We start from the raw sequence: 12,377 nt of genomic DNA, 5'->3' as shown, positions 1-12,377 counted from the left end.
TGTTTAAAAGAATTTTTTTTTTTTTAAACTAAATTCTGTACCCTGGTTCAGATGTTTAACTTTCATGAAACTGACCTTTTTTAGAAGCAAACAGCCTAACAAGGCATCTCAAAGGAGGAACAAGAACTCAAGACTTTAAGGCTGCATGCAAAGACTCACCTGATGCTCATGCTAGGTACAAAGCAATGGAAATGTATGCAGGCTACTGTTCTATTAAAATGTGCTAATGCTTTTGCTAGTAATCATTTCAAAATTTTCATGTATTTTGAGGTCTACCTAAACTCTCCTTTTTTTTTCTGTAAGTTCTGTTATGTTTTCCAGCATACAACATTGAAGAAAGTTAAGTTTGCTAAGAATAAACACGTGGTATTATTACAGAAATACCTGTACAACCTTCAAAACCTGTCATCCTCAGAGTTAATAGGCCCCTTCTGAGTTCACCTACTCCTTATCCTGCAAACCCTCACTAAAATCTAGAGTTCCTTCCCCTACCTATCATTTGTACTGAGCCCCAGCTGCCAATATCCAATTGGGTTTTTCCCCCCAAATGGTTATGGTTTTTTAAATTAAAAATAATAGAGATGTAATTCACATACCAAACAACTCTCCATTTTAAAGTGTACAATCCAATGGTTTTTAATTTATTGACAGATTTGTGAAACAACCACCACAATCAATTTTCAAACACTCACTGCTCCTGAAGAGAAAGGGAACCCTGGACCCATCAGCAGTAACTTACCATTACCCTCCAACCTTCTGCCACTCCTCCAAGTCCAGGCAACCTATAACCCACTCTCTGTATTATAGATTTGCCTATTCGCATATTCCACGTAAACGGATCTTTTACTTAGCATAATGTTTTCAAGGTTCATCCTTGTGGCACCATGCATCAGTACTCCATTCCCTTTTATTGATGAATATATTGCATTATACAGATACAGCACATTTTATTTATCCATTCATCAAGTGAGGGACACCAACTGGTTTTTTATAAACTCCATTTTTTCCCTAGTTATCACAGCCTAGAAAGCCCTACACAGTCTTTACTAGTGTCTTCACACAAGGACTACAGACCCTTAAATTCAAAGTACTACATAAACATAGAAAAGAAACAAATTCTACCTTCATTTTCTCTAACCTCTAACCAGAATGTGACATCTCCTTCCATTATTAATGTGTGCAATAAACTACAGTGGTATTCCCAGTACCTACGTCTATGTCATCGAACAAAATCCCAGATATATTTTCATATCATATTACAGTTTTGGAGATGATTTTAAGTATCATTTAAACTCATTATTAGTTTGAAACTTAAGACCTTAGTAGAACTTTACTCAGAATCATGTTATTTAATGCATTAATAAAGAGGATGTATTTATCAAGTTTATTTTATATTTTGGTAAGTGTGTTTCAATATACTGGGCTGCCTCTACGAGTCTGTATTATTTTATGCATTTAAAAACACTATTCTGAAGAGGGGTTCATAGGATTTTTAGGGTCCACAGCACACAGAAAGTTAAAAACCTCAAACAGGCCTTACCTCTCTGGTCTCTATTCCTAACATGGCCCTTATTCTCTATCTCTGTGCTTGATCACTCTAGCCTTCCCTTGCTCCTTCAACAAGTCAAGCCTTAAGCACTTGCACTAGCTGGTTCCACTAGCTTCCCCCCAGATCTTAAACAGCTGGCTCCTTATCATCATTCAAGCTGTGGAACTCAGACAGTGATTCCAGAAAGACCATCCCTGACCAACAGTTCGAGTGTCTCCCTGGCCCCAGCCAAGTCACTCTATCATATCAATATATGTACTTATCACTTACATATACTGTACTTATCACTACTTGAAAGTCTTGTTCACCGATGTTTATTGTCTGTCTCCCCCTATCCTTCCAGTATTGCTGACCCTCCATAAAAACAGGGACATTATCTGTCACATCTACTGTTGTACCTCCTAGAACAATGCCCGGAACAAACGAACTAGCTGTTGAATGAATGACTTATTGAAGGAGGCAATCACGGGACTGGTGAAGCAATCACTGGTCATTAGTTTTGATACACATAACGCTCACGTAGCAAGCATACCAAACATGACACAAGGAAATAACTGTTAGCTGCTTAGGTGCATCAAAATATGAAATGTCCAAGTAATCAAATAATTAAAATTTCTGTAGGAATGCCATTCACTGCCAAGCACTAAAAGATATATAACTTCTCGGGGCGCCTGGGTGGCTCAGTGGGTTAAGCCTCTGCTTTCAGCTCGGGTCATGATCCCAGAGTCCTGGGATCGAGCCCCGCATCGGGCTCTCTGCTCAGCAGGGAGCCTGCTTCCTCCTCTCTCTCTCTGCCTGCCTCTCTGCCTACTTGTGATCTCTCGCTCTGTCAAATAAATAAATCTTTAAAAAAAAAAAAAAGATATATAACTTCTCGAAATTGCTGACAGCATACACAAAAATAAACTTGAAATGGATTAAAGACCTAACTGTGAAACATGAAACCATAAAACTCCTAGAAGAAAACATAGGCAGTAATTTTTGACATTGGCTGTAGCAACTTTTTTCTAGCCATGTCTCCTAAGGCAAGGGAAACAAAAGAGAAAGTCAACTGGGACTATACCAAAATAAAAAGCTTTGAAGTGAAGGAAACCATCAACAAAACAAAATGATGGGTGCCTGGGTGGCTCAGGTTGGTGAAGTGACTGCCTTCGGCTGAGGTCATGATCCTGGAGTCCCAATCAAGTCCCATTATCGGCACCCTGCTCAGCAGGGAGTCTGCTTCTCCCTCTGACCCTCCACCCCCCATATTCTTTCATTCTCCCCCCCACACACAAAAAAGAGGGGGGGCAACCTACTCAAGGATGAAGATATTTGCAAGTAATGTTACCATTAAGAGGTTAATATCTAAAATATATAATAAGAACCTCTACAACTCAAGACCAAAAAAACAAAAACTCCAATTAAAAATGGGTAGAACAGGGACGCCTGGGTGGCTCAGTTGGTTAAGCAGCTGCCTTCGGCTCAGGTCATGATCCCAGCGTCCTGGGATCGAGTCCCGCATCGGGCTCCTTGCTTGGCAGGGAGCCTGCTTCTCCCTCTGCCTCTGCCTGCCATTCTGTCTGCCTGCACTCGCTCTCTCTCCCTCTCTCTCTGACAAATAAATAAAATCTTAAAAAAAAAAAATGGGTAGAGCATTTGTGACGATGTGGATGGAACTAGAGGGTATTAGCTTAGCGAAATAAGTCAATCGGAGAAAGACAACTATCATATGATCTCCCTGAAATGAGGAAGTGGAGATGCAATGTGGGGGGGTTTGGGGGAGATGCAATTGGGGGGAAAAGAATAAATGAAACAAGACGGGATTGGGAAGGAGACAAACCATAAGAGACTCTCAATCTCACAAAACAAACTGAGGGTTGCCGGGAGGAGGGGGGTCGGGAGAGGGTGGTGGGGTTATGGACATTGGGGACGGTATGTGCTATGGTGAGTGCTGTGAAGTATGTAAACCTGGTGATTCACAGACCTGTACCCCTGGGGATAATAATACATTGTATGTTAATTAAAAAAAAAAAGGGCAGAGCGTCAAAAGAAATGAAATCTTGCCATTTGCAACAACGCGGATGCAACTAGAGGGTATTATACTGACCGAAATATGTCATCAGAGAAAGACAATTATCATATGATCTCTCTGATATAAGGAATTTGAGAGGCAGTGCGGGGCGTCGTGGGGGGTAGGGAAGGAAAAAATGAAACAAGATGGGATTGGGAGGGAGACAAACCATTAAGAGACTCTTAATCTCACAAAACAAACTGAGGGTTGCTGGGGGGTGGGGAAGTAGGGAGAGGGTGGTTGGGTTATGGACATTGGGGAGGGTATGTGCTATGGTGAGTGCTATGAAATGTGTAAGCCTGATGATTCACAGACCTGTACTCCTGGGGCAAATAATACATTTTATGTTAATAAAAGTAATTTTTAAAAAATGGGCAGAGGACCTAAATAGACACTTTTACAAAGAAGACATAGAAATGGCCAACCAGACACATGAAAAAATGCTCAGTATCATTAATCATCAGGGAAATGCAAATCAAAACCACAGTGAAATATCACCTTACACCCAAAAAATGGCTAGAATAAATAACACAAGAAATAATGAATGTTAGTGAGGATATGGAGGAAAAGGTACCTTTACACTCTGTTGGTGGGAATGTAAACTGGTGCAGCCACTGTGGAAAACAGTATGGAGGCTCCTCAAAAAATTAAAAACAGAAATACTACATGATCCAGTAATTCCACTACTGGGTATTTTTTTACCCAAAGAAAACAAAAATACTAATTTGAAAAAGATACACGTACCTTTCCATTTACTACATTATTTACAATAACCAAGATATGGAAGCAACCTAAGTGTCCACTGACAGATGAATGAGTAAAGAAGAGGTGGTATATACACATACACATACACACTGATTATATCATTCAGTCATTGATCCTGCTATTTGTGACAACATGGATGGATTGAGAGGGTATTATGCTAACTGAAGTAAGTCAGACTGAGAAAAACAAGTATCATATGATTTCACTCATATATGGAATCTAAAAAACAAAAGAATAAACAAGCAAAAAGCAGAAAAAGACCCATAAATACTGAGAACAAGCTGATGGTTGCCAGAGGGGTGGAAAGTGGGGAGATGGGTAAAGGGGAGCAGGAGATACAGGTGTCCAGTTACAGAATGCGTAAGTCACAGGGATGAAACATACAGTATAGGGAATCTAGTCAATGGTACTGTCATAGGGTTCAGGGTGAAAGACTGTGGCTCTACTGTGAGCACAGCCTAACAGCAAACAGAGTTGCTGAGTTACTATACTGTATCCTTAAAACTAATGTATCATTGTGTGTCAACTATACTGATATTAAAAAAAAATTTAACTTAAAAAAAAAAAAACCACTCTGTGACTGCTAATTAAGTTAGATGAGCAAGTAACACTAAAATCAAAACAAACTCTAGTCTAGTTCTGGAGAGCAGATAGAAGTGCCTCCTTAGCCATGCCCCACTGACACTAACCTCAGAGTCGAGGCCTGGCACTAGTCACAAGTCTGCTACATCAGAATGTTCAAATAGTCCATGACTACGAAAATCAACCTGAAGTCTAAATTAATTACACAGTTGGCATTAACATTTTATTCTATTAAGTATTTTGGTAAATGGTAATAAAAAGACATCAGTTTCAATTAACAAAGATTTAAACATATATTCTATGCCTACATTTCCTTGACTAATTTTACATAAATTCTTTGTATTATTAATTTCAATCTTGAAGATTGACTAAGCACTATTAAACTTCACCTGACCCCTTTAATGTATTTATGATATGTATTTAAAAGTCCAGGTCAGGGGCACCTGGGTGGCTCAGTCAGTGAGGCATCTACCTTCGGCTCTGGTCATGGTCCCTGAGTCCTGGGACTGAGCCCCATATCAGGCTCCCTGCTCAGCGGGGAGTCTCCTTCTCCTTCTCCCTCTCCCCTTCCCCCTGCTCATGCTCACTCTCTCTCAAATAAATAAATAAAATCTTTTAAAAAATTAAAAAAAAAAAGTCCAGGTAAGTGGAAAAGATGAGGGTAAGATACTCCTAATGAAAGTTTAAGTGTTCACACAAATATGAGGCTGGAGCCAACAAATTCCCAAATTAAACGAAGAAGCAAGAGAAGCAGAAGTGCAGGTGAATCATGGTAAAATGGCTAAGTAATTAAACCACTCTGAATGATGACCCTGGGCACAAGGCCATCTCTGCTCTTCTTTCCCTGATGTCAGCCACTCTGCAGTATGGGCCTCTCGTGCTTCCTCATGGCCCCCGCCACTTCCTTCACTCATCCTCTCTTGTCTGTTTCTCCAGCCACGTCATCCCTTTTGTTAAGCACAGCCAGTTGTCTCAGTTCCCCCACTTGCAAGTAGTACTTTCTCTGACACCACCCCTCATTTTCCTTTATTACTACTGTCATTTTGACAAAATAGTACTTTTCTTTCCTACAATGATTTTTTCTTTGGATTCCACTGATATTTGAGTATCATTTTACATTTGTGCTAGCAGTCCCTGTGAGATAATAGAAAATATACTCATCATGCAGGCACAGAACTCCTATAAACCCTTGTAATTTCCTAAGTATTAAGAACACTAGGGCGCCTGGGTGGCTCAGTGGGTTAAGCCGCTGCCTTCGGCTCAGGTCATGATCTCAGGGTCCTGGGATCGAGTCCCGAATCGGGCTCTCTGCTCAGCAGGGAGCCTGCTTCCCTCTCTCTCTCTCTCTGCCTGCCTCTCTGTCTACTTGTGATCTCTGTCAAATAAATAAATAAAATCTTAAAAAAAAAACACTAGGAGCATCTCTTATTCAAAAAGGGTGATTTCTAAGGGCTCCTGCCTGGCTATCAGTAAAGCAAGCAACTCTTGATCATGGGGCTATGAATTTGGGCCCAACATTGGGGCAGAGTTTACCTAAAATAAAAGGGGTGACTTCTAGAACTTTTGCTCTACCCCTTCATTCTCCAGGGACAGGAGAGGGACTAGAAATGGAGGTAACAATTGAGCATGCCTGAGGAAGCCCCATAAAATATCAGCAACAGGGAGTTCAGAGAGGTTCGAAGTTGAGCAAACACAACCCAAACCAAGGACAGTATCTTCTGCCCCTCCCAGACCTGGTCCTATGTATCTCTTCATCTGGCTGTTCATCTGTATCCTTTAATGAAACTGGTGAATTTGTTTCCCTGACTTCTGTGAGCTGCTCTAACAAATTAATCAAATCCAAGGAGTGGGTATCAGAGGAACCTTTGATCTATAGCCAGTTGGGTCAAAAGAACAGGTGACAACCCCAGCTTGTAACAGGTAACTTGTGGAACTATGCCCTTAACCTGTGGGACGTGGTGCGATCTCCAGGTAGATAACGTCAGAGCTAAGTTACATTGCAGAATACCCAGCTGGTGTCTCAAAACATTGGTATGGAGGGAAAAGTTCCACACACCTAGAGATTGAAGCACAGGGCTCTGTGTGACAACAAAGGAGAGACACAGGAGAAAGACTCACAGGAGGAAAAGACAGGAATAAACTGAGTTTTCCTTTACTGTCCCAATTTCATAAGATTATTTTTACTTTCTCTCACCCATCACTTATAGCAATTTTCTAATTCTTTTTCTTTTGGTATATATTCTTGGACCAATAGACTGCATCTTGGACTGTATCTCTGTCCTTCCATCCAAATGATCTTACACCCAGCTCCCACTAAACATTTCCAACAAGATATACTAACCACTAAAACATACTAACTAACCACCACAATAAAAAGCAAATAGTGCTTGTGAGCGTATAAGATTTTCTCATTAATCTTATGACTGGAGGGGCGCCTGGGTGGCTCAGTCAGGTAAGTATCTGACTTCGGCTCAGGTCATGATCCCAGGATCCTGGGATGGAGCCCCACGTCGGGCTCCCTGCTCAGCAGGGAGTCTGCTTCTTCCTCTTGCGCTGCCTGCTGCTCCCCCTCCTTGTGCTCTTATATCAAATGAATGGATAAAATCTCAAAAAACAAACAAACAAAACAACCCTGTGACTAGAACTGTAAATGAGCATAACCTTCTTGTTAAAGAAATTTGTCAGTAAATAATTACTTGCTGTTAAAATTCAGACCAGACCCCTCTGGTCCTACAGGTCAGAGGAAGCAATTACTGTGTTCTGAACTGAAAGGGAAGAAATGACACAATCAGATGGGAAACATTACTATGGGTTCACTGAGTAGGATGCACAAACCATAGGAAAGGAGCAAATATGAGTTTTTTAAGAAGTAATTAAACAGAAACATGATTAATTGGATATGGGAAGAGAAAAAGTTATGCGCCTCAGTGTGATGGCTGTTAGAATAAAACTTATCAATAAAATAATCTCGATATTTAGAGTTGTTTTAAGCACTATCAGAGATTTCCCTAAATGCACAACACCATTATTTTAGGTTTTGCCTCAACGTTTTAATTTTAAAAGCTACAAGGAATAATAGAAACCAAGTATACTTTTCAAAAAACTATTTCTTAGAGGAGAAAGATGATTCAGAGTAGAGTTTCTAGCACTCGATGTAAGTCGGCTTTCTAGACTGTTGCTGCCCCCTGCTGTCTCTGAACTTACTTTTATTTTTTTCAGGAATAATGTTAAAATAACTTTAAACCTAGACTTAAATGAAAGCCAAAAACAAAGCAGGAGAACATACTCAACTTCTAGCAATATATAATATACTAAAAAGGAGTGCACATGGGGATGGGCTTGGGCAGAGGGACACAATTTCAAATAGGCTCCACACACAGCACTTCATAGATGGCTTGGAGTTTGATCTCATGACCCTGAGATCATGACCTGAGCCAAAAACCAAGAGTTGCACACTTAACCCACTGAGCCACCCAGATGCCCATAGAAAGAATTTTCTTATATTATGATTCTACTTTTTTTAAGATTTTTATTTATTTATTTGACAGAGATCACACGCAGGCAGAGAAGCAGGCAGAGAAGCAGGCAGAGAGAGGAGGAAGCAGGCTCCCTGCCGAGCAGAGAGCCCGATGCGGGGCTCGATCCCAGGATCCTGAGATCATGACCTGAGCTGAAGGCAGAGGCTTTAACCCACTGAGTCACCCAGGTGCCCTATGATTCTACTTTTAAGGACAATGCATGGGCACCTGGGTGGCTCAGTGGGTTAAGCATCTGCTTTCCGCTCAGGTCATGATCTCAGGGTCCTGGGACTGAGCCCCGCATCAGGCTCCCTGCCCAGCGGGGAGTCTACTTCTCCTTCTCCCTCTGCCCCTCCCTGTTGCTTGTGCCTTCTCTCTCTCTCTCTTAAATAAGTAATAAATAAAAAGTCTTTAAGGACAGTGCATTTGGTTTATTTTCCCCAGAAGTTAGCCTCAGTTTTGGCTTTCTCCATGAAATCAATCAGTAGGCTAAAGAGCTACTCGGAACTCAGCAAAATGCCATGCCTGCCTTTTTTTTTTTTTTTTTTTTTGCACCCAACATGTGGCTCAAACTCCCAACCCCGAAATCAATAGTCGTATGCTCCACTGACTGTGCCAGCCAGGAGGCTCCATTCTGTTGTTTTTAAGAAAAATTCGGATTAGTTAGGTTCCTAATGACTAGGGCACACCTGGCATCTCCAATGTTTCTTTTCTTTCTTTTTTTTTTTTTTTAGATTTTTATTTATTTCACAGAGATAAGGTAAGCAAGAGAGAGAGAGAAAGCACAGCAAGGGAGGGGCAGAAGCAGACTCCCCACTGAGCAGGGAGCCCTACAAGGGGCTTCATCCCAGAATCATGGGATCTTGACCTAAGCCGAAGGCAGACACTTAACTGACTGAGCCGCCCAGGTGCCCCATCCAAAGTTTCTTATAGAATGAAAAGAGGGGTGCCTGGGTGGCTTAGCTGGTTAAGCATCTGCCTTCAGCTCAGGTCATGATCCCAGGGTCCTGGGATTGAGTCCCATAGGAGGCTCCTTGCTCAGTACCGAGCCTGTTTCTCCCTCTCCCTGCCACTCCGCTACTTGTACTCTCTCTCATAAAGAGACAAATAAAATCATTTAAAAAAGAGAGAGAGGGGCGCCTGGGTGGCTCAGTGGGTTAAGCCGCTGCCTTCGGCTCGGGTCGTGATCTCAGGGTCCTGGGATCGAGCCCCGCGTTGGGCTCTCTGCTCAGTGGGGAGCCTGCTTCCTCCTCTCTCTCTGCCTGCCTCTCTGTCTACTTGTGATCTCTGTCTGTCAAACAAATAAATAAAATCTTTAAAAAAAAAAAAAAAGAGAGAGAGAGAGAGAGAGAAAAGAACATAGCTCTTAGCACCACAACACCTGGAACAGTCTTCCTTTTCTAATATTCTCTAGGCTGGGTGACTTCAAGTATCATAAAGCAAACATCATTTGCCAAACTGATAATGTGAAGCTTTTGATTTAGATAAATGTTATGTTCTCTTACAGGTATATATAACTTAAGTGTAACCCCCCCAAAGTAGGAAATCATTGACCCATTGCAAAACTCTGGAGTACACTGAGCCACCCACACATATGCAGGAGGAGGACAGCCAAGCTACTCTTAAGCTCAATTCCTAGCTTCTGTGCTTATTTCAGGGAATGAGAAAGATTCCCCAAAGAATGTGCACAGCAGTATTTTTTATCCTTTCTCTTGTGGGGAGGGGAGTTTTACAAATGTTTTTGAATATCTGATGAAAGCTACAGACCTCTTCCCAGAAAAAATACAAATATGCAAAATCTTGTATAAACTGTCAAGAAGCTTCTTAGAACGCATGCAAAAGTCCCAGCATTGGGGCGCCTGGGTGGCTCAGTGTGGTGCATATATACAATGGATTATTCAGCCATTAAAAAAAAAAAAAAGGAAATCCTGCCATTTGTACAACATGGTGGACCCTGAGGGCATTACGCTAAGTGAAATAAATCAGGCAGAGAAAGTCACTTATCATCTCACTTATATATGGAATCTAATAATATTAATCTCACAGAAATACACAAGAATGGTGTTTCCCAGCAGCTGGGGGTGGGGAAATGGGAGACGGTCTTCAAAAGGTACAAACTTCTGGGGTGCCTGGGTGGCTCAGTGGGTTAAAGCCTCTGCCTTCAGCTCAGGTCATGATCTCGGGGTCCTGGGATCGAGCCCCACATCAGGCTCTCTGCTCAGCGGGGAGCCTGCTTCCCTCTCTCTCTCTCTCTCTCTCTCTCTCTGCCTGCCTCTCTGCCTACTTGTGATCTCTCTCTCTCTGTCAAATAAATAAAATCTTAAAAAAAAAAAAAAAAGGTACAAACTTCCAGTTATAAGATTTAAGTTCTGGGGATATAATAACATACAGCATGGTGACTTATAGTTAAAAAATACTGCATTATATAATATTTGAAATCTCTAAGAGATTAGATCTTAAAAGCTCTCAACACAAGGGGCACCTGGGTAGCTTAGTCAGTTAAACATCTGCCTTTGGCTCAGGTCATGATCCCAGGGTCCTGGGACTGAGCACCACATTGGGCTCCCTGATCTGCAGAGAGCCTGCTTCTCCCACTCTCTGCCTGCCACTCCCCCTGCTTGTGCTCTGTCAAATGAACAAAAATCTTTAAAAAAAAAAGTTCAACACCGAGACAAAAAACTATGTGAGGTCACAGATGTTAACTGAGCTAATTGTAATTATTTCACAATACATACATATTTCAAATCATGTTGCACACCTAAACTTACACTATGTTGTATGTTAGTTATAGCTCAATAAACCTGGAAAGAAAAAAACAGTCAAACTCAGCAGTGAAGGCTGATAAGATAATGACTAGACCGTGCTTGCTGGATTCAGCAGCAATAAGTAACTTAGCAAATTGCTAAGGCAAGGCAAGCTGAGCAAATGGAAGATGGAAATGTAGGCTTTCAGAAACTTGGGTGGGAACAGAAAGTGAAAAAGAGGACACAGGAACAAAGATTTTTTTTTTCCCATAGAAAGGAAGAGATGTAGGAGAGAAGAGGTTCAAAACAGCTGATATATGAGGATAAGGGTGAATTAATTGTTTAAAAAGCCTATCTCCATGGAAATCGGATTATTATTTTTTTTTTAAGATTTTATTTATTTATTTGACAGAGAGATCACAAGTAGGCAGAGAGGCAGGCAGAGAGAGAGGAGGAAGCAGGCTCCCCACCGAGCAGAGAGCCCGATGCGGGGCGGGGCTCGATCCCAGAACTCTGAGATCATGACCCGAGCCGAAGGCAGCGGCTCAACCCACTGAGCCACCCAGGCGCCCCTGGAAATCGGATTATTATAGCCTTGCTACCGGTCAGTCCCCTTGCGCTCCCAGTTGACCCTGCTGGAATGGAGCCAGAGCACATGGAATCAGAAAAGCACCAGAGTAAAAGATCTTCTTTTATTGGATGAGGAAACTGAAGCACAGGGAGGGTAAATGGCAACCTAAGCCACACTAAAGAAATGTGGGCATAGGGTAAGACCCATTTTCTTTAATTCCACTTTGGTGGAACAAAATGCAAGGGCTTTTAAGTGTCATCAGTCTAAAGAGGAGCCTTGGCTACTAGAATGGGAATACTCTTTATACACTGGTACTGAAGGTAAGTGCTTAAGGTATCTTTTCATGCTTTGCTAGATAATTAAGTGAAAAGGCTACCATAAAATTAAATCTATGCTTATTTATATCCTGTGATCATAGAGTCGAGTTTTTTAAGTCTGTCTGCAGAAAAAGCTTTCTCATAATACTGGAAGGTTTAACAGTTCTAAGGGATGGTGATTTTTAACTCTGAAACTTAAAATGCTTTATGTATTAGACATATAATTTCATATAACTTTCTGCAACAAATAATTTAGTACTTACGTTCACAAAATTAAA

At 41.4% G+C, this 12,377-nt stretch overlaps 1 protein-coding gene across 1 annotated transcript in view; it reads right to left on the bottom strand.

Moving 5' to 3' along the window:
* The window catches only part of LOC111148098 (mutS homolog 2), a 76,466-nt gene that overhangs the window by 33,162 nt on the left and 30,927 nt on the right, over nucleotides 1-12,377 (bottom strand). The gene's annotated exons all lie outside the window — the stretch shown is intronic.

Source organism: Enhydra lutris, unplaced genomic scaffold (genome assembly GCF_002288905.1).
Source record: "Enhydra lutris kenyoni isolate GAN:26980312 unplaced genomic scaffold, ASM228890v2 scaffoldscaffold18, whole genome shotgun sequence".
Taxonomy (NCBI): Eukaryota; Metazoa; Chordata; class Mammalia; order Carnivora; family Mustelidae; genus Enhydra; species Enhydra lutris.
This window is presented reverse-complemented; position numbering and strand designations above follow the sequence as displayed.